The sequence below is a fragment of the Vidua chalybeata genome, chromosome 2 (assembly GCF_026979565.1).
Source record: "Vidua chalybeata isolate OUT-0048 chromosome 2, bVidCha1 merged haplotype, whole genome shotgun sequence".
Lineage (NCBI taxonomy): Eukaryota > Metazoa > Chordata > Aves > Passeriformes > Viduidae > Vidua > Vidua chalybeata.
In genome coordinates, this window is record NC_071531.1 from 98,681,639 (window position 1) to 98,700,862 (window position 19,224).

Here is a 19,224-nt window from a genome sequence, read left to right on the forward strand (position 1 = left end):
TTCAAGGGGCAGCGCCCCCGCGGAGAGCGGCGTCCTCTGCCATCCCGCGGGGCTCCCCGCTAAGCTTTGTACTGTAATCTACCGACTGTCACTGCCTGGCTGATCCGAGTCATTTAGCTGAAAGCTTTTACGTTGATTAGCATAATTAAGTGCTAAAGAATTACTTAGGCCCAGTCCTTCCAGAGGATTTTCCTTGAGCTGACCTGCTAATCAGTTTACACCTAAGAAATGGGGTGCACAAACAGATCTCGTTGCAAACAAACACTTTCCGGCCCAGCGTTTGGAGAGCTGCAATGACTTTGATAGTAATCTATGTGGATACTGCAGCTCATGAACACTGCTATACTTAGCATTAGTCTAATGTGAACGGTGATGAATCACTGCTATCCCCAGGAGGAAATAGCATTCAGGATTTACTGCAGCACATTAGGTTAACTATGGCTCTATAACCAAACACCCACACTTTGACATCACACAGGCGATGATATGCATCACTGACGCAAGCACTGACAGGATCAAACACAAAGGCCACAGCAGCAGAAACAATAGAGCGCCAGCTGACGTAGCAGCACACCCCTCTAACACTGATGGGCAGCAGTAAATCAATAGTCCCAGATGCCACAAACAGTTGCACCACTCTGTCTTTTACATAAGGAATAAGACTTCAAAGTTTTATTTTGGGTTCCCAACAGCTACAACTAATTAAAAAATCCAGCAACAACAACCACCACCAATTGGTCTACATTTGTCTTGTAAGCCGTGCCTGGAAAATACTTCCAAATTAATACTTTAAGTTAACCTCAACATCTTTACACATACTAGGTGCAACATAATAAAAGCAAGTAATAAGAAAGCAAGTACAGAACTTACTGTTTGGCCTCAGCTGGAGAAGAAGCACAAGAAGGAACTGGGAAGGACGCAGGTGATCAGAAGACTTCAGCTGGCAGTGCTCTCAATTTAACTCATCCCTTATGCTCTAAATTCATCCTGACAAAACAATCCCTTCCCTTCCCCCATCCATCTGTCTACTTTTGCCATCAAGGCTGGGGAACAGCAGCTGACAAAGCCGCAACATCAATTGAAATGTATTAACTGACTAGGAAAAAAAAAAAAAAGGAAACCTATCAGTAGACAGCAGGCTGGCAAACAAAAGGAAAAACGGAAGGTAAAACATTATCATAGTCCCTTTCAAAAGTGGGGGAAGAGCATCAGTTTCTTTTAGAGAGACTTTGGAATAATGGATAAAAGAGCAGAAAGCTATGAAGCCTAACTAGAGTATTTCTAAAGATTACATCCTAATGAGATCCTGATCTTTCCCATGAAACCACACATACATATTCACAAGAAAACCCCTTCTCAGGCAAAGGGCAGAGATGACAGGTTCCTATAGCACTTTATCACTAATGCAGCTATCAGTTTTCTTTTATAATGGCCTGATATACTTTCAAAGGAAAAAGGGTGACAATGGTTTCTATGTTCAAATGTTCAAAGTACTTTTATTTCACTTGTTTCTAAACAATGACCATGATGCAATTTTGTAATTAAAAAAAGACTGAAGTCCATGCCTTTGAATAACACAAACTTCATAACGCAGTTACACTTGAGAATTTGCAGAAGAATGATTGTAGGAGTTTGAAATACTACAAAAATAAGACTTTTTATACCTACTTTCTGAAGCAACTGTGTGCCACAGTGACGAATTCTACTTCACTAAAAAAAAGTAACATTGATTCAAAGATGTTAATGTGGAAATACAACACACACTTTGTACTGTTCAGCCCAGGCTGATAAATTACTCTGTTTATTTTGCCGGCTTAGGGCAATGATTTAGTAACTATATGGAAAAGTTACGTAAAAAAAAAATGTTCACTCCCTCACAGAGTTCCAATTTAAATATTGGGTGAACCATAAATCGCTGCATTTCAGATGGAGTCAAATGTGATATACCACACAGAGAGGCTTTGATAAAAATGTTATTATTCTTAGCAGGAAAAATAATCTGCTCTCATTCTAATCTAACTGCACTGCATATAGCTTAGCTTTTTCTTCAAGGATAGCCCAATTTCCTAGCACTAATGCTGAGCAGTACATACCTGCAACTTTTTCAGACTAAACCTCAGTATTTGTGCATGCTGCTTAATCATGTGGCACTTGATGCATTCAGAATAATCTACAATTTAATCATCTAACGGCTGTTACCACTAGAATTGGTGTTCTTCTAATCAGGTGAGTTTGGTTCCCCCCCCCCCCATATAGCACTGCAGACCAGGAAGTTAAGAAGTTAAGCACTGCTACTGACAGCTGCTTGTGGTTGAGTGAAAAGCACAAGTGAGTCTCAACAGTTGGCAGTTCTTGGTGTGTAGACAGTGTCTTCTACAAAAGACTGTGTTGATCCAGAGAAGACAGATCTTGCAAGGAACAGCATTAACTTCAACTTCCTCCCCCTGCCTGCCTGATTGTGTTAAGAATAGTATTACATAGTATAATTACTTGTAAAAGCCTTTTCATCATCCTGGTATTCAACTTATTACACTAACGAGGGTGGTTTTTTTTTTTACTTACCTGGCTACATTGGCTTGAAACTAGAATGCAGAATTATCTGTCACATTCTGCTGTCTCAGCTGGCACTCAAAGAACTCTCCTTTCCTATGTGCAAATTTCTTAACATGACTCCTTCCCAAATTATTATGCACATACACACACACATATCTCTGTATATATATACACACATATAATATACATAAAATTACTTTAATATTACTTACTGAATATTACTTATACAAATCTAATGTATTGATTAGGAAAATCAACAGCATTCATATAAATGCTGGAACAATTTTACCAGATTCTAAGGTAAGGTATTTTTAAATTATGGACATGAGAGAAGAGTCCATGGATATAAAACAAAACAAAAAAAAATCATCCATTTGTGCAAACTGGGATTAATACATCATATACAGTGTGAGAAAACATAGGAAAAAGTCATATCAAAAAAGGCTGTCAAGAAGAAATTCAGTGCCCAACTCAAATTTTTATTTTATCCAAGGCAGACATCTTTAAATACATACTACTGTGAGTCTCTGGAATCTACTAATAACAAGTACTTTCATCTGAAAACCTTTGGGTTGTCTAGGTTTCAATCTAATTATATAAATGAATACAATGCAGAATCATATTGCCCATTGAAAATAAAACCACAGCAGAACAAAACATTATTATTATTATTATTATTATTATTATTATTATCAGCTGAAATCCTCCTAGTATGTAAAATAAGTACAAAAACATGTTTCTTTAAAGGGACCTGTTTGGGAGTGATCATTCCTAACTAGAATATATAAAACTAAGTTAGTAGAATGTGGGGTATTTCAGCTTTCCAGAAATCCCATAATCCAGGATTCTACATGATTTAGCAGAAGAGGGAAAAATAGGTAAATCTAGAAAGACATTGGCTCCACCACTAGAGTTCAAGGGTGCAAAACCAGGGCTAAATATTTTTCTCAGTATAAGGTAAAAAGTTAATGTCAACTGCTGATTTTTAAAAACCCTCCCACCCAACAGCTCTGTCAAATTTTACTCTCTTAGATGTGGTTCTTGTATTAGGTGAGTCTGCTGTTCTGATCAGGTAAAAAGATTATTTGTAACAATACTACACAATGGAAAGAGTTTGGTCCTACAGGCCTACCTCTCTTCACACTCACTGCATACAATTATTTTTATGTCTCCATGTGAGGTGTTCACTTGAGTCCACCAACAAAGTTTCTGGCAACACTGCAGTTCCACAAACAAATGTTCAGATGTAGGTTTCTTAACCATGAAATAGATTTGAAGTAACACTTTATTACACAGTTTTGCTTCAAATCATGAGTGGAGAAAACAATCCATGAAGCTGACAATTCAAAATGTGACATTTGTGATGATAAATCATTCTGTCATGCCACAAACTGTAGGGAACAAAACCATGGAATTTATACAGAATCATATGGCAAAAGAGAAACTTAAAACCAAATTGAAAACATCTGATATCATATACCTTACACTTTGCAGCATCTAAAGCAAACACTTGGCTTCAGCAGCCTGATTCACTGGCTGGCTCCAGAGGACAAGTCTCTGCTTCTGCACATTCACCACAGCTTGCTCCTATTTAGGAGAGTGCTGTGAACACCAAACTAAGAAATAACCTGGGTCACTTCTGCTGGAGATGGACCACTAGAAACTGGAATGGAACACACTTAACTTGTTTAATCCAAGAGCTTCTAAGTGGAAAATTCAGAGCCAGCCTTTAAAACAGGAAGTAGAACCCAGGACTTCACTTAAATTATAGAGGAATCCCCATTACATCAACAGAAAAAGGCAACTTCCTTTCCCATGTGTTTTCACTCTAGTTTGGTTTTTTTTTTTTTTTTTTTTTTTTTTTTTTTTTTTTTTTTTTTTTTTTTTGAGGTGAAGATGACCACCTCCAAAAGACAATAAAAGAAAAGGCCAACTCAGAATTTCCCAGAGCCTCGTGGCTAAGGGACACTGCTAGAATCAGGGAGCTACAGGTTTAGATTCTGTGGTACTTGCCGAGCTCAGATTTTTTTCAGTTGTGGGCAAGTGCTTTAAACAATTTCCTGCTGATGATACTGTTTGCATTTCAGAATAAACTTAATACAGCCCAAGTAGACAAGCAGCCTTTCTTTTTAGAGAGACAGACAGGCATCATTTATATACTATTTCTATACCCTATTCTCTGCCTTTGATGTCTGTCTCCTGATTGTCCCCTGCAGCCTCATGTTTTGGAGCATGAGAGGCATGTATTCCACAGTCAAAACAGGAGAAGCAATGGATTCAGCATGCTTGCTAGGATTAAATCATTATTTAGTAGGTGACCTGGGCTGCATCTGAGACTTCTGCAGCTAAATCTAAGTTACAACTACAGTGGAATCCAAGCATCTTGAACATGACCCCTTGCAATCACAGTTCTTCCCAAAGACATATTTTTTCTCTGTCTTTTCACTAGTAACAAGCCTATAAATGCAGATACAAAAGGGGATGCTCTGAAGGCAATGGAAATAAAAGTTTGACTGAAAAACTACTGATCTTGAACACTATTATCATTTCAACTGACATGATAAATACTTAAACATTTAGATTAAGATTTCTGGTTCTGCTATTGACTTAAGGTCCAAATACAAGAATTTTCATGTCCAAAAAGCTTTGCAGAAATTTGATCCCAAATTAATTAACTCCAAACCAGGATAAACAGAGAAAAAGCAAAGTCTGACATGTCAGTCAGACTTAGCAACACAGAAAGGTGCCATGCTTGCTGCAAACATCTGCAGCCTCTTCTGCAGTGAAATGCTTCTACTATTGCACAAATCCCTTAACACTATCAGCCAATTTGCACTGCAAGCCTCACATTTTACTGCTCAAACTGATATGAAAGTGGTTTTCAGGGTCAGCAATCTAACTAATAAAGACTTTAAAATCTGCATGATTTAAACTTGTTTTGGAATTTGAAGTTTAAAATTTGATCTTTTTGGTGTTTTACGTGACAGACTCCTTGATTCTCCACAATGAACTCTTTACAGATCACTTAAACGAGGCATTATTTTCTACAAATCTCAAGCAAGTTACCACATATGGGAAGTACATAAGCTCAAATACTTAAGAGCATCTATGACAAAGGCTTCTCTTGATAAAAAGCTTTCAGCAATGCTAATAAACATGTATTACCAGAAAGAAAGTATCTGGAAAAGCAGTAAGCTGGGACCAGAAACAAAGCTAAGCCTATACCACTGCAGTCTTCTCTTCAAATTCAATTTGCTTTGTAACCAGATATATTTTGGAAAGTAACAGACCCACTGATTTGGCATCCAAAATGAACCTGGAGCCAGAAAGAACTATGTAAGGAATCTACTTACCTGTTCCAAACAAGAGGCCAGGGATGAAAACTAACTTGGCTCAGACATAACAGCTGTCATTCCAAACCAGAAGAAAGGAAAAAAGACACATGGAGTTCCTTACTATACATTATGTATGGATCAATATATCCCTCCATGAAGGAGCTGAGACAAGAAAATTGCTTAATAGCTGTAAAGTAAATGTGCCCTTTGTGCAGAAGTCTTTTTATTGCTTCACTATTGTCTAGATGCAGGAGATGAAAATTTTCTGTTGTTGAACCATGAGGGCTCAAGGCCTGAAAAACACTTCATTAATTAAGTCTATTCACCTGCAATTGCAATTTCATTCCTCTCCCCCATTGTAATACATCAAGATCCACCATTAATGGATTCTATGTAGAAGCATGAAGACCAATAGCAAAGCAGTTATTTTATCCATATGTCTCCCCACTGGACTGCTCTTCTAGAGCACCACTCTCCTATGTAGCCAGGCTTCTTGTAATTATATAAAAGTATTTCACAGCAATTTGATGGCCAGCTGGACTCTAGACTAGCTCTGGCATTAATTTTTCTTTTTTTTTTAAATCCCTGTTGTTTTCTACCAAAAGCCATTTTTAGCCAAGCAAATCAAGCTCTTCTACTTTCTTTTTATATTTTCTCCTGAATATCCTAACAGTTCTTATTCAAAACACCTGGAGTCAGCTTCATCTTTTGTAAACATGAGTTACCAAATTACAGCTGAAATCTCAGCAGAATCCTGTAAACATCCCAAGCTATACTAACAACAACTGTCTTGATGCATTTTATGATCACACTAAGCTTTACAGATACATTATACTGGAGATAATATTTATGTAGTGAGTCAAACATAGCTTGCCTGCTTCTTCCTCCTCCTTATCAAGTTTCAAGTCAGATCCCCGTCCATAATTTATTAATCTTATGCACAACCTTGCATTGTATGTAACTGTGTTTCACCCAGTTCAGGGTACCATTCAAAAACCACTCCTTTGGACAACTACTGCATGTTCTTGTGGATTTTTTACCACTTCTGGAATATGGATCTCCTGTGCCATTAGAGTTGTCTGGATGATCAGCTCTGCTGAAATGCCAAGTATTTCTAGAATGCCTTGTTAGCTGAAAAGACACCCGAGTGCATTGATTACTGTGTGATTAAGGAGGAATATATTTACATCCTAGGCTGGCTGTGCATGATGCTTTAGCATTCAATCCTTTCCTATTTCATGCACAATTTAGAACCTTTAACAAAAAAAAAAAAAAAAAAGATTATACTGAGTCTGCTGAAGTTCTTTGGAAATAGTGATCGAAAACATTCTGCACTGTGCTTTCAAGGGAACAGGAAACACGCAGGTATCTGGCCTCAAGACTCCACTGCAAACCTGCAATTCTTTACGCCTGCATTTTCTAGTCCTATCTGCTTCCCACTGGCCCTCATATCCACCAAAATTATATCCTAAATAGATGTAACCTTACCCAGCCTTAAGCCTCTTTTTCTCTGTGGAATGTTCCCAGGCACTTAGACCTTTTTTACAGCTCTCTGAAGCTGCACAGAAATGTTTACTGTGCTATTTGCCCAGACCTAGCAGCACAGTAGCACCATACAAGAAGATGATCCAGCAATGTACATTTATGTGCTACTGAATAGAACTCCAAACCCAATACCCTTCTGTTTAACTACTGTCACCAACAGATGAGACCAGATTCTTTCCCATCAAAAATAATGGATCTGTTTTTCAGTTGAGAGGACAAGGCTCAGTAACAAAAAAAAAATGACAACACACTGAAATTCTATGAACGTAATGCACAATTGGAAAGCTATTGTGGAGAAATCAGTGCTCTGTATGGCATTTGAAAGACCTGACAGAGGATGAACAGAGAAAGCTGTGTGGGCATAATAACAATCTACTATGTGTCATATCTTTGCTGGAAAGTGATGCAAGGAAGCTCTGATGTGTATATAGCTGCAATTAAAAGAAAAGATAGGGTATTTCCAAGGTACATTTTCCTCCTGTTCATGCAATTTTCCTTTTCATAAGCATTAAAAGGGTGTAGTAAGAATAAAACCATATAGTTTACAAATATTTTATTGAAAATACTACATAGATATCATGTCAGATTTACAGCCTGTGTAAAAATGTACTAACACACATGGGCCACAAGTGAAAAAGTGATCAAACCATCAATAATTAATCTCAAAACCCTCATGCTTGACAGTGGTCTTGTATCCATTTCTAGTACAAATCAGGGAAATGACTGGAAGTTAGTCTCACACTAGCCAGTCCTCTGCACCTCTGATCAATATTTGTTGATATTCACGGTTTTCAGCTCTCTTAGCAGGTGATTTTTAAAACTCATTCATGTTGGAAGAACTTTAACTGGTTCCAGTTGTTTAGACTGCCCTTGTAACTTACTAAATATTTTCACTCATTAATGCATTGCATAGCCACCAGAAGCTCCCCAAAACTGCACCACCAGCAGTGGCAAACTCTATTGGGAGATAGTCACTATGCTTTTGACCCCAGTTCAGAAAAAAATTATCTTTCAGAAAAAATGCAGTTTAGCTTCTCAAATTCCCAAACTCACCTTGGGCTTTAGGCACCCCAAGGATCTGCCTGCAAGCTTTATTTGTATGTGATATCACTTGAAAAGTAAGAGTAAAGAGTCAGATAAGATTTCAGATTTAACTGAATTTTAAATCTAGGTAAGATGGGTTTTTTTTGGTACCTCTAACAGAATCTGATCCAAAATCTTTGCCTGATCACAGAACAAGAAATAAAATACAAAGTAAAAGGAAAGCATTAACAAAAAGAATAAATGCAAACTTAAGTATGTGTCATATAATTTTCCAAATCTGCCTGCTGCTTAAGAGCTTTGCTGAGATGTCTCTTGGCTGCATAAACTGAACGAGTTAACTCTGTCCAGAGAGTGGTGCCTTTCAGAGTACAAACTCTTCAAGTCTAAAGCAGCTGAGGATGAAACACAATAAGACTTCACTTAAATGCTATCTTTCAAGAGACAACTTGTTGCAAAACAGAGAAAAAGACAAAGCTGACCACTCTCTGTGCAGTAACTCCTTTTAAGAATTATTAATAAGCAATAATATTTACTACTGGTTTGGCATTTATAGTTCTTACTGCAGCTCTTTCTTCAGCTGCCTTGAAAGGCACATCCATTCAACCTCTGAACTGTAAAGATCATCCAAGGGACACACATTATACACAGTATTTATGAAAATGGCCCATATATAGAGCATCAAAGCAAAAGGGTAAGTGAAACTTTTGAGGAATAGGCTACTGGAAAAACAAATTGAGATCAAGCAAAGCAGATAAACCATATCCTCACTGAACAGCTGATTAATCAAAAGGGAAGGAAGGTGTCATAAGCTTCTCTAGAAGCTCCAGTGCCATTAACCTGAGACTCATCTACAAATTACTGAATGCTATACAATCACTTGAAAAAATCTGAAGCTCTTTGAATGATGTCCTAGAGCACCTGCCCTAGATAACTGAGTGTTCTAGGACAACTGGAAAGCCTTTTGCAGTGTGAGAAAGAGCTCCTCTCTGGCATAAAAAAACAAGAACAGAGTATGGATAGCTGTATCCACTTCCAGTGAATTTGGCCCTTCCAACTTTGAAACCTCTTATGATAACACTTTTTCTTAATGGCTGTAAGTGGCTGAACTTACTTGTAACCAGTCTTTAACTCACATTGTACAGGAGCTGTTTATATTTGTGCACAGCTAGCCTATGTATAATGACCTTGGTTATCTTCTGTCTCTTCTTCCTTTACCTCATTTGGATAATAAACTGCTTTAGATGTAAAACAGATTGCTGCATGTCTGCAAAAGGAAGAAGGGGAACTTATATTACCATGATTTTAAATAAAGTTGAAGAGTGACATGATCATGTAAGTCATGCAAGCTGACAAAACTTCAGTCATTTCACAGACAGCCAAAAAAAGACAGCTATTAATTTACTATTAATAAGACATGCACAGCCACATCTATCAAGCTATCAAGCCATGTGCTGCTGATTCATCTACTACTACCAAAAAAAAAAAAAAAAGCAGCAAAACCAAGAACAGAGTTAAAAATCCCTGGATTCAAAGTTGCAGCATTTAGTTAGATATTACATTCTTGCAAGGACAGACAACACATTAACCTTCTACAGGTGAAAATGAAGGAAAGGGAGAGTAACCTCCTGGGTACCCAACAACTTTTGCCATCAGAGAAGGCACGGAGGCAGAGCAATGCCAGCTTGTAAGCTTGTTGGCATGGTTGTGACAGCCTGGGCATGTATGAGTAACTGGCTTTGTTTTGAGGAATTCTGGAAAAACAATGGCCACGAGAGCTGCTTCACAACTATGAAGCTGTTTTCCTTCCCAGTGTGCCTGCAACCCTTCACAACTACCAAAGGCCTGACAGTGCCAGTGGCACAAGATAAGGCAGCCATGACTACAAGTGTAAACCAAAAATCAATTCAAAGCTATTTCTTACTAACAGTAATTCTGTGATAGACATCTGAATAGTTTGACAGCTACAACTATACTTCAAGAATTCAGCAATACAACTTGAATTGCACAGGGTGGAACTATAAGAAACTCTCCTGAGGTCTCATCTAACAATGCACAGCATTGTCCAACAGATGACACACCAGCCTGTATTTGTACTGTATATAGATGTGAAAGAGGATCCAGCAAAAGTCCTTTATGCACAAAGTTCTAGCCTTTCCATTCTCATGAAACCCAGTACAAAGACCATTTATAAACACTGTTGGAATTTCTACAAAATAAAAGCACCGTTTGTTTTTAAATAATCAGATAATGAAATTAAGGAACATCTTCCATTCTTTAAAGTTAGCAATGTTAATGAATCTTTATTATTTCAGTAACTCAGATTGCATCCAATTAAGATTAAAAAAAAAGTTTAAACTGTCAGTTTAAATTATGCTAAATGTTTGTACATTAAGTGAAAATACTAAATAAAATGCCCATAGCTCTAATTTTTTTTATTTAATTCAAACTGCTTATATTAGACAAACTTTCTACTTAGAGAAAACTACTAACTACTTCTACTTACTCTTCCAAGAAGAGATCCTTTCAGTTTTTCCCCCTTCTTTTCCCCCCATAAAGCAAGCAATATAGGGCTATTTCTTTCCCATCAACAGCATAGTCACAGAAGAAATCAGATTAACTGATTGCAGTGCCCTGGGAATATTATAACATTGCCAGACACAAACCTGTCAAATCTAACATGCTTCATACAAGACTCATCCAACTGATTCCAGACTAAAGCAATAACAGCACCTGAATCTCAGCAGCTTGAGTTAATACTTCACAGCCTTGGGGGCTAAACATGTCTGACTACAGTAATGGAAACCAGGTTTTAGGGGCATTCTCCAGCTGCAGCTTAGGGCTGTAAATTCATTCCCAACATGCACCTCCAAGAACCAGTACCATCCTTGTAAAATGTGATGTTAGATGCTTATGGAAATGGATGAGCTCAAAGAGTTCATGTTCTTGAGGACAAAGACATTCATTGAGGGTACAATTGTGAATCAACACACCTAAATGAGGCACTTTCAGGATGTAGCCTTATTTATTTCAGCTTATAATAGCCAGGCTTTAGTTCCAAAATGGAGACATCTAATTTAGGTATCTAAAATTGTATGTCTGTGTGCAAGTTAGGACTTTCAACTCCCATTATAGCAAGTGGAGACCTACTTGGTACAGACAGTGGAGCCTGGAGAGCTATTGAGTGCAAAGTGATGTCAGCTGAAAAGCACTGAGTGCACTATACCTAGTGACTACATCTTCACTAGTTTCGATAGGAGCTTAGATCCAAGGCCACATATAGAAACACACATTTAGATACCTAAAATTAGATGACTTCAGTATGCAGCTGAAGCACTGATATTTCAAACAAAATGTCTCCAGAACCTTCCTACAGTCAGGCTGAGTTTGCAGAGTAGTCAAAAAAAAAAGAATAAAGGAGAAGATTAAAGAAGATACAAGGGAAGATTAACTGAATATACTGGAAAATCAAACAGAAAAAGGAGGACCTGACAGAACACTTTACAATGAATATAGTACTTTATGAACTCACATCTCAGAATGCATGAAATAAGACAGAACAAAAGTTTAAAAAAAATCTATTAGAAGAATGAGAAATAACCAAGGCAAAAAATATTGGACATGTTTTGTCCATATAAAGATATTGACTCTCTTTAACACATTTTAAACAGAAATCAATGGCAGAAAACGATGTTTTTCCTAAGACACACTACAATCAACATCACAAGAGATATGAATTAATGCATTCCCTTTTTTTTTTCTTTAATTTCCTACTGCAGAAGAGGATAAAACAAGTCTAGTTTGTTTTTCAATCAAACTTTTACCAAATTCAATTTGTTCTGGGAATAGAATGTTTTAGAAGTCTAGTATTTATAACACTAACAAAGTAGGCATAACAGTAATGTGAGCTGCTCTGGCAGAAAAGCAGCATGATAAAGTAAGTTTTTCCAATATCAGCTTCTTGTGTCATCCCTGCCTGCTTCTTTAATGGCTCAGTGAGACTGGGACCACAAAGACTTGGTCAGTCATCAGAATTAATGGAGGACAAGGTCGGGCAGTTCCCAGAGAAGGTTGAGGGAGCTCTGTTACGAGGTTAATTCTCATGATCACTCTCAGAGCAGAGAGGCCAATCTAAAGAACAGAATTCTGGATTGCTGTGTTTTATTCTTGTCAGGAGAATGACCTTCTTTTGTACTACTTTGAGATTTTCATTGAGTTAGCACAACAAATTTGAAAGATGGTAGTGACTCTAGAAGACTGCATCTGCCCTACTGCAAGAGGGCCTACAGAATCAAGGAGATGTGTCTGAACCCAGCTTTAGTTCAGCAGCTGTACTAGAAGAGCTGCAGCAGCAAGGCTTACAGACAAGTTTTACCTGCCAATAGTACTTGACTTATAAACTGAACTTGTGCTATGTGTCAAAGCACTGAGGGTTTAAATCCATCATTATTTCTTTACCTTACCAGGAGGGTATTTGCCATATCTCAATCCAATTTTTAGGCTAACCTACTAGTAAAAGGTAGAATGGTTAAGTCTTCAACAATATTTGCAAGGGCATTCATACACCCTGTTTATCAATCTAAGCTATAAAAAGAGCAGCTCCTACTTAAAATTATTTTGGAATGAGACAGCTCCAAATCAAGCTGCTACAACCACACTTTGTGACCACTTTCCCTCATCATCTTGTTTCAATACAAAATGGAATTATGTCTCCTCTGCAGTCATACTCTCACACAGCTGGCCAATACTAATATTATTTTTAGTTTGAGTGCAGATACCTAGAAATAAAAAAACTTTAATTTTTAAGGAAATTGTGTATATTGAAGGTCATTCCCAAAAAGAGGTGCTTTAGAGTTAAGCTACTCCTATAGACTCAGCTCTGACCCTCTGCACAGACATCCTTAACCAAGAATTAATTAGCTGTAAATCACTGTAGCTTGCTCTGCCCCCATATTTTCAGTTGATTTGTCTTAGCTTCCCTCAATGCCTTTTATAAAGGCCCTCTAAATACTTCCAGTGGAGATCCTAAAGTTAATATGTAGAGAAGGCAGTTAATCTAAGTATCCATATTCAGTTTCAGTCTTACATAATATATTTAGTCTTCTAAATAGAAGGAATGGAGATGACAACTGAAATAATTTACTGTTTAGGGTGAGGTTATTTTGAGGGTTTTTTTATTTTTTTTTTTTAATTAACTGATACATAAAACCTTACATCTGTTTTCAGAAGGCTACTGTGGAGGAAAACTGCAAATCATCATTAAAGATGAAAAGGAAAGCAAATAAACTTACACATGTTGTCATGCAGCATTTCAGTGTTTAGAAATGAGAAATACATAAATGGAAACAAGGATGAAAAATTAGTTTCTTCTCAGGCTACATAAAGAAAAAGAGCACCCAGAGCAGCTTCTCTGGCTGGCTTGAGTCAGCTGTTCTTAATGGAAGCAGGAAAGCCAAAGCACTAGATTACTGTAATACACATCTGGGTTTACTTTTAAGGGGTCCATTATTCAGGCTACTAAACTACCTAGAAGACTAGATATGCTGTAGGAGAGAACTCTTGTTAACAGTATTTTATTGCTTTTGCTATTTTTTTCCATTATTAGAGAGCTGTGTATTTAAATAAATGTTCTTTTATTCCTAAACTTTGCCCAGTGCTAATGTGGATATCAAGCAATTTAACAAACAAGATATGGTATGTCTAGAGGTGATGTCACCCTTTAAGTCTATAAATGTGACCACTACTGCAGTGCCAGGTATTTTTGTGCATTATAAAATCACCACAGAATGACAGCACATACTTTCTCCACTTACCACAGTGGTTTAGGATTTGATAATAAGCTATGGTGGTCTTGTGAGGGAAGCATCTCCCAATGACCAATAGCAGCTAACAAAGTCCCATTCTCAGGGGTCTGTGGCAACTCGTACAGAATTTATGATAGGTCTTTAACCACTTCCAATATTAAAATAAAACTCAACACCAAAGGACGAGATGATATTTGAACAAGATAAATGTAGGGGGGTTTGCTTCAAATGTACTTAAATAGCAGTTACTTTCAGATTTTAAGATGCTCAGTCTGGCTGCTGTAACACTATCTGTAAACAATCAAAACCACACCAAGTGTGACAGCAGAAAAGAGCAGAAAATGTATTAAAAGCTACCCTGCAGAAAACTTGGGGATACTGGTGGATGAAAAACTAGACACAAGCTGGCAATGTGTCAAGTTGGCAATACAGCCAACTGTATCTTGGGCTGCATCAAAGGCAGCACATCCAGCAGGGTGAGGAAAGTGATTCTCCTCCCACCTGGAGTCCCAGCTTCCTCAGCACAAGACAGACATGGACTTGAAGAGGGTCCAGAGAAGGACCAAAAAATGGTCAGAAGGTTGAAGCATTTTTCCCATGAAGACAGGCTGAAAGAGTTGGGATTCTTCAGCCTAAAGAAGAGAAAATGCCAGGGATACCTTATTGCAGCCTTTGATTATATAAAGGGGTTTATTAAATAGATGAAGAATATCAGGGCGTATTGTTACAGGTCAAGAGGCAACATTTTAAATTGAAGGAGAGGAAGTTTAGATTGGATATAAGAAAGACATTTTCATAAGGGTGGTGAGGCACTTTCATAGGTTTTCAAGAGAAGTCGTGGATGCCCCATCCCTCAAAGTGTTCCAGGTAAGATTAGGATGGGGCTTCCAGCAACCTGGTCTAGTGGAAGGTGTCCCTCCTCATGACAGAGGGGTTGGAAGTAGATGACCATTGAAGGTCTCTTCCAACCCAAACCATTCTGTGATTCTGTAACAGTTTTATTCAAAAAATATTTTAGGTAATGGAGAGGTTTGGTTTTGCAAAGTTCATGCTGATCTTAGAATGAACTAAAGTTTGTGTTTCACTATTGTAGTCTCAGAATTGATGTATCTTCTTTTTCTCTTGAATTCCTTGAAAACATTTTTCAGAAGAATTTTATTTCTTATTCCAAAGAGAAAAAATTAGGTTAAGCTTGCTTAACTTTTATCCCAGAGCCTAACCTCAATACTGATACTTCATTTAATTTCAATGCATGAAGCATTTATGACTCATTCTAATTTACATAAATCTTCTTATTCTATTATGAAAATGGCAATTTTCCTTTGCAGAGACATATAGAACATGGTCTCTCTTATTGTGTCAAGTAACATTTAATAGCCTTTAGCTGTAACTTGGGACTGTTACAAAATGTCCTCAAGATGAGTCATCTTCATTCATTAATTCTGCAATAGGAAGAATTCATGAATGAGTGATCTGCAGTAATTCACTTCTACAAAGAGAACCCATTCATACATTTCAAACCTGGTTTTCTGAATCACTGTAATGTAGCTGATTATTTCATATTAACAGAAGAAAATTTTGGCTTAAGGAAAGTTTCCACAGAAGTCTGTGTATTTCTAGTATATGAGAAAATTTTCATATATTTAAAAGACCTACTTTGAAAATAAACATTTTGGTCTAACACATGGTTACACAGACAGATATGTTCCTATCTATCTAGCAAGGAATGCATGGTGTTTTTGTAAAGTTAGACTGAAAAATGGTTTAAATTGAAGCTGCATCAAGGGAGAGCACAAGCTGTCACTATCAGACAAATCACTAAGCAGGCAAAGAAAATATTTTATAATATCCAAAAAATATGGCCATTGGCACACAGAAGTGCTCAATCAAAGCTGTATTTAAGTCAAAATACAGACAACAGAAACCCAACTATGATCCAAGACTGCTAATTATAGAAATATAAAGTAACCATGCTTCTTATTCTACAGAAATAAATAATAAAATACATGCTATTTTAATTCTTTAAAAGGTCACCAAAAGAAAGCAATGGAATTCACCAAGGATCAAGGGTCCCTTAACCATCACTGCTCTCCTGCCATCCTTAGGAGATTTAAAATCAGGAATTATTCTTAAGAGTCTTTTCACTCAATATTCCACTACCATGGAAGAGGACCACAGTAAGAAGCTGCTTCTCACTTAATGTAGTTCCAAACCAGTCAAAGCTTTACAGACCACCTGTGAGAGCAGACATGTGGTAAGTCAGTACAAAGACCTGTGTGTAAATGCAGAATTTTCTTCAAAAGCGTAGTTCACAGAAAATGCATTGCGTGCTTCTCCATTAACTAGTGCTTTAAGTCTTCATTACTCCATTTACTCAAGGACAGCTCTAAACAGCCACTTTATCCACACCTCTCCTTTCTCCTGAAGAGACACCAACTCTCATAATTTTCAGGTTGAGAAATTTTACCCTATGTACAGTGTTGCCAAAGTAAGGACAGTTCTCTTTAAAAATAGAATAGATGACAAGAACAGCACAAAGATTGACAGAGTATCTGAATGTTTCCAACAGGCAAATATTTGATGCAAAAAAACACAATTAACATAATGGTTAGATTTATTAACAATCCACATTGACTTCAGCAGACAGCACAACATCAAGGTGAATTGACCAGCAAGAAAGCACAAGAGAGATTTAGAATTATCCAAGGAAGCACGACTTACCAAATCATTCAAACTAATGCATTTAGCTATCTGCACGGCTATCTGGGATCCATAAGCAGCTCACTACTTCTCAACTTCCACTCTGTCATTTTAGTACTGTATGTACATAATTTCAATTTTTTTCTATCATACATCACTGAAAAAACTGCATATGTGTTCTTTGCAGAGACTTTTAAGTCAGAGAATTTAAGAGACTTTTAAGTCAGAGTCATCTTCATGCTTGCTTTCTAAAAATAAACATCTTTGTACATTTATCCAAACCACTCTCATTATATATTTCCGCATCTATAACTATGATTGCACCTAACAACTGAGTGCATATAGTGAAGAAAAAAATCAAAGAACTGATGTGAGCTTGCTTGCTTTCTTACTTTCAAGACAATGCAATAGACTCCTGCAGCTGTAATCCATTTTGCAGACTGAGAATACATTTTGTAGACAAGTCAAGGGCAAACAATGTTTGAGAAATTGTGGCAGAACAAAAAAAGGACCAATACCAAATTACTCTCTATAGTTTACACCATCTAAAATAGTTTATTTTATACATATTTGTGCACAGAAAAGCGAACAGTAGACACTCCTCATGAGCTGCAATACATATAATGAAAAAGGAACAGCATCAATTACTAAGGGAATTTCTTCTTTAAGGCAGACAGACCCAACAACCCAAAAGGTAGAAAGATCCATTGGCATAGCACACAAAAACACAGAAGTGTCTCAGAAGTGGCAAGAACAGACCAGAAAAGCAACCTTCAAAAGATCAGCTGCAACTCAGGTTCTGTATGAAGATTACTGAATTCACAGATATGAAAAGAACTTATGTCCCCTATTTTACTACCAACTATAATCCACAATTTCATCTCCAGGAAGGGGGAAAGACAAGAAGAATATCTATGTGACAGGAGGTTTGCAAAAGCTGTGGTACTGATTTGGGATGTAGTTTTCCAAATTGCAGTGCCATTTTTCAGGGAAGTTGTAAAGACTATACCTCAGCTTACACTTAGTGAGTCCCAGAAACAATAATGAAGTAACTTGCTCATGCTCACTTTCATATATAAAGGATGAAGAAATCCACAGCTGAATCAAATCACAATAGCAAGCTGCGTACTCCAAAAGCAAGAATAAAAGCTGTACCATGGAAGGTTAGAACAATATCTGTAAGGGTATGATGTTAATATTTTTGCAGTTCATTAAACAATTCCTGCTTTGAAGACAATCATGCCAGGAAAGTGTCAATTCATTCTCCACCAGTAAGACCATTTGGTAAATCAAAAAACAGAACCAAACATGCAACACATGCCACTTCCCTCAGTATTTTGTACAATAGAAGCAAAATATATATTATCTGTTCTTTAACTTGAATTGCAAGACAAAAATAATTTTATTTCCATCAGTACTGTCATGTAATTATTACATATCATGTTTCAAATAAGCTGTATAGAATGGTTAGCTGCAACACTGATCCATTTGCAGCTCAAAGGATGCAAGAACACCATGCAATCAGCAAAAAGTCTTGAAATAGGGTGCTAACAGACACATAAACTTTAAGAACTGTCAATATAAACTTAATTACCATCTAAGGCCTCCTTTGAATCAGTTGTTTTGTAGCCAAAGGACCTGCCTATGACACTGGAAAGCAGACCTTTCAGCTCTTCTCAGACTGGAGAGAAGAGGGAAAGGAGCTGGAAAATATTTGCTTCAAATTCCCAGAACAGTATCTGTTGGAGCTGGGCCAACATCCAGAAAAAAAAAAAAGGTAGGATTCATTGGCCCAGATGATGACAAGCAAAATCTGACCCCATAGCTGAATCTGTGGATACTCTCTTACAACACAGTAAAATGGTATTCAATGCAGCAGCAATAGCTGATTGCTCATTTCTCACAGTACCTTCTAGATACACTTAACTGGTAGCTCTGGTCATTTGGAATAGAAAACAACATCCAAACTGACCACTGCATATGGGGATGTTATGCTTAGATGAAACATTTGTATTTTGAAGCTGCACTTGCTAGAACTCAGAAATAATGCCATTTGGCCCCTAGAGATAATGAGAGACTAAGTGGAATAAGTGACAGGGAAACAACATCTGCATGATAGCAAAGAATAAAAAAAAACTAAACTCAAGCCATATTAACAGTTTGAGCTATTAATTTGAGGTCTGTGAAATAAATGAGCTTAGTCAAAAGTTGCTACAATAGCCTTTCTGAGCTTGCTTTTCAATCTG

At 37.2% G+C, this 19,224-nt stretch overlaps 1 protein-coding gene across 6 annotated transcripts in view; it reads right to left on the reverse strand.

The window, feature by feature from the left end:
* FNDC3A (fibronectin type III domain containing 3A) overlaps window positions 1-19,224 on the reverse strand; it is a 111,035-nt gene that overhangs the window by 54,547 nt on the left and 37,264 nt on the right. The gene's annotated exons all lie outside the window — the stretch shown is intronic.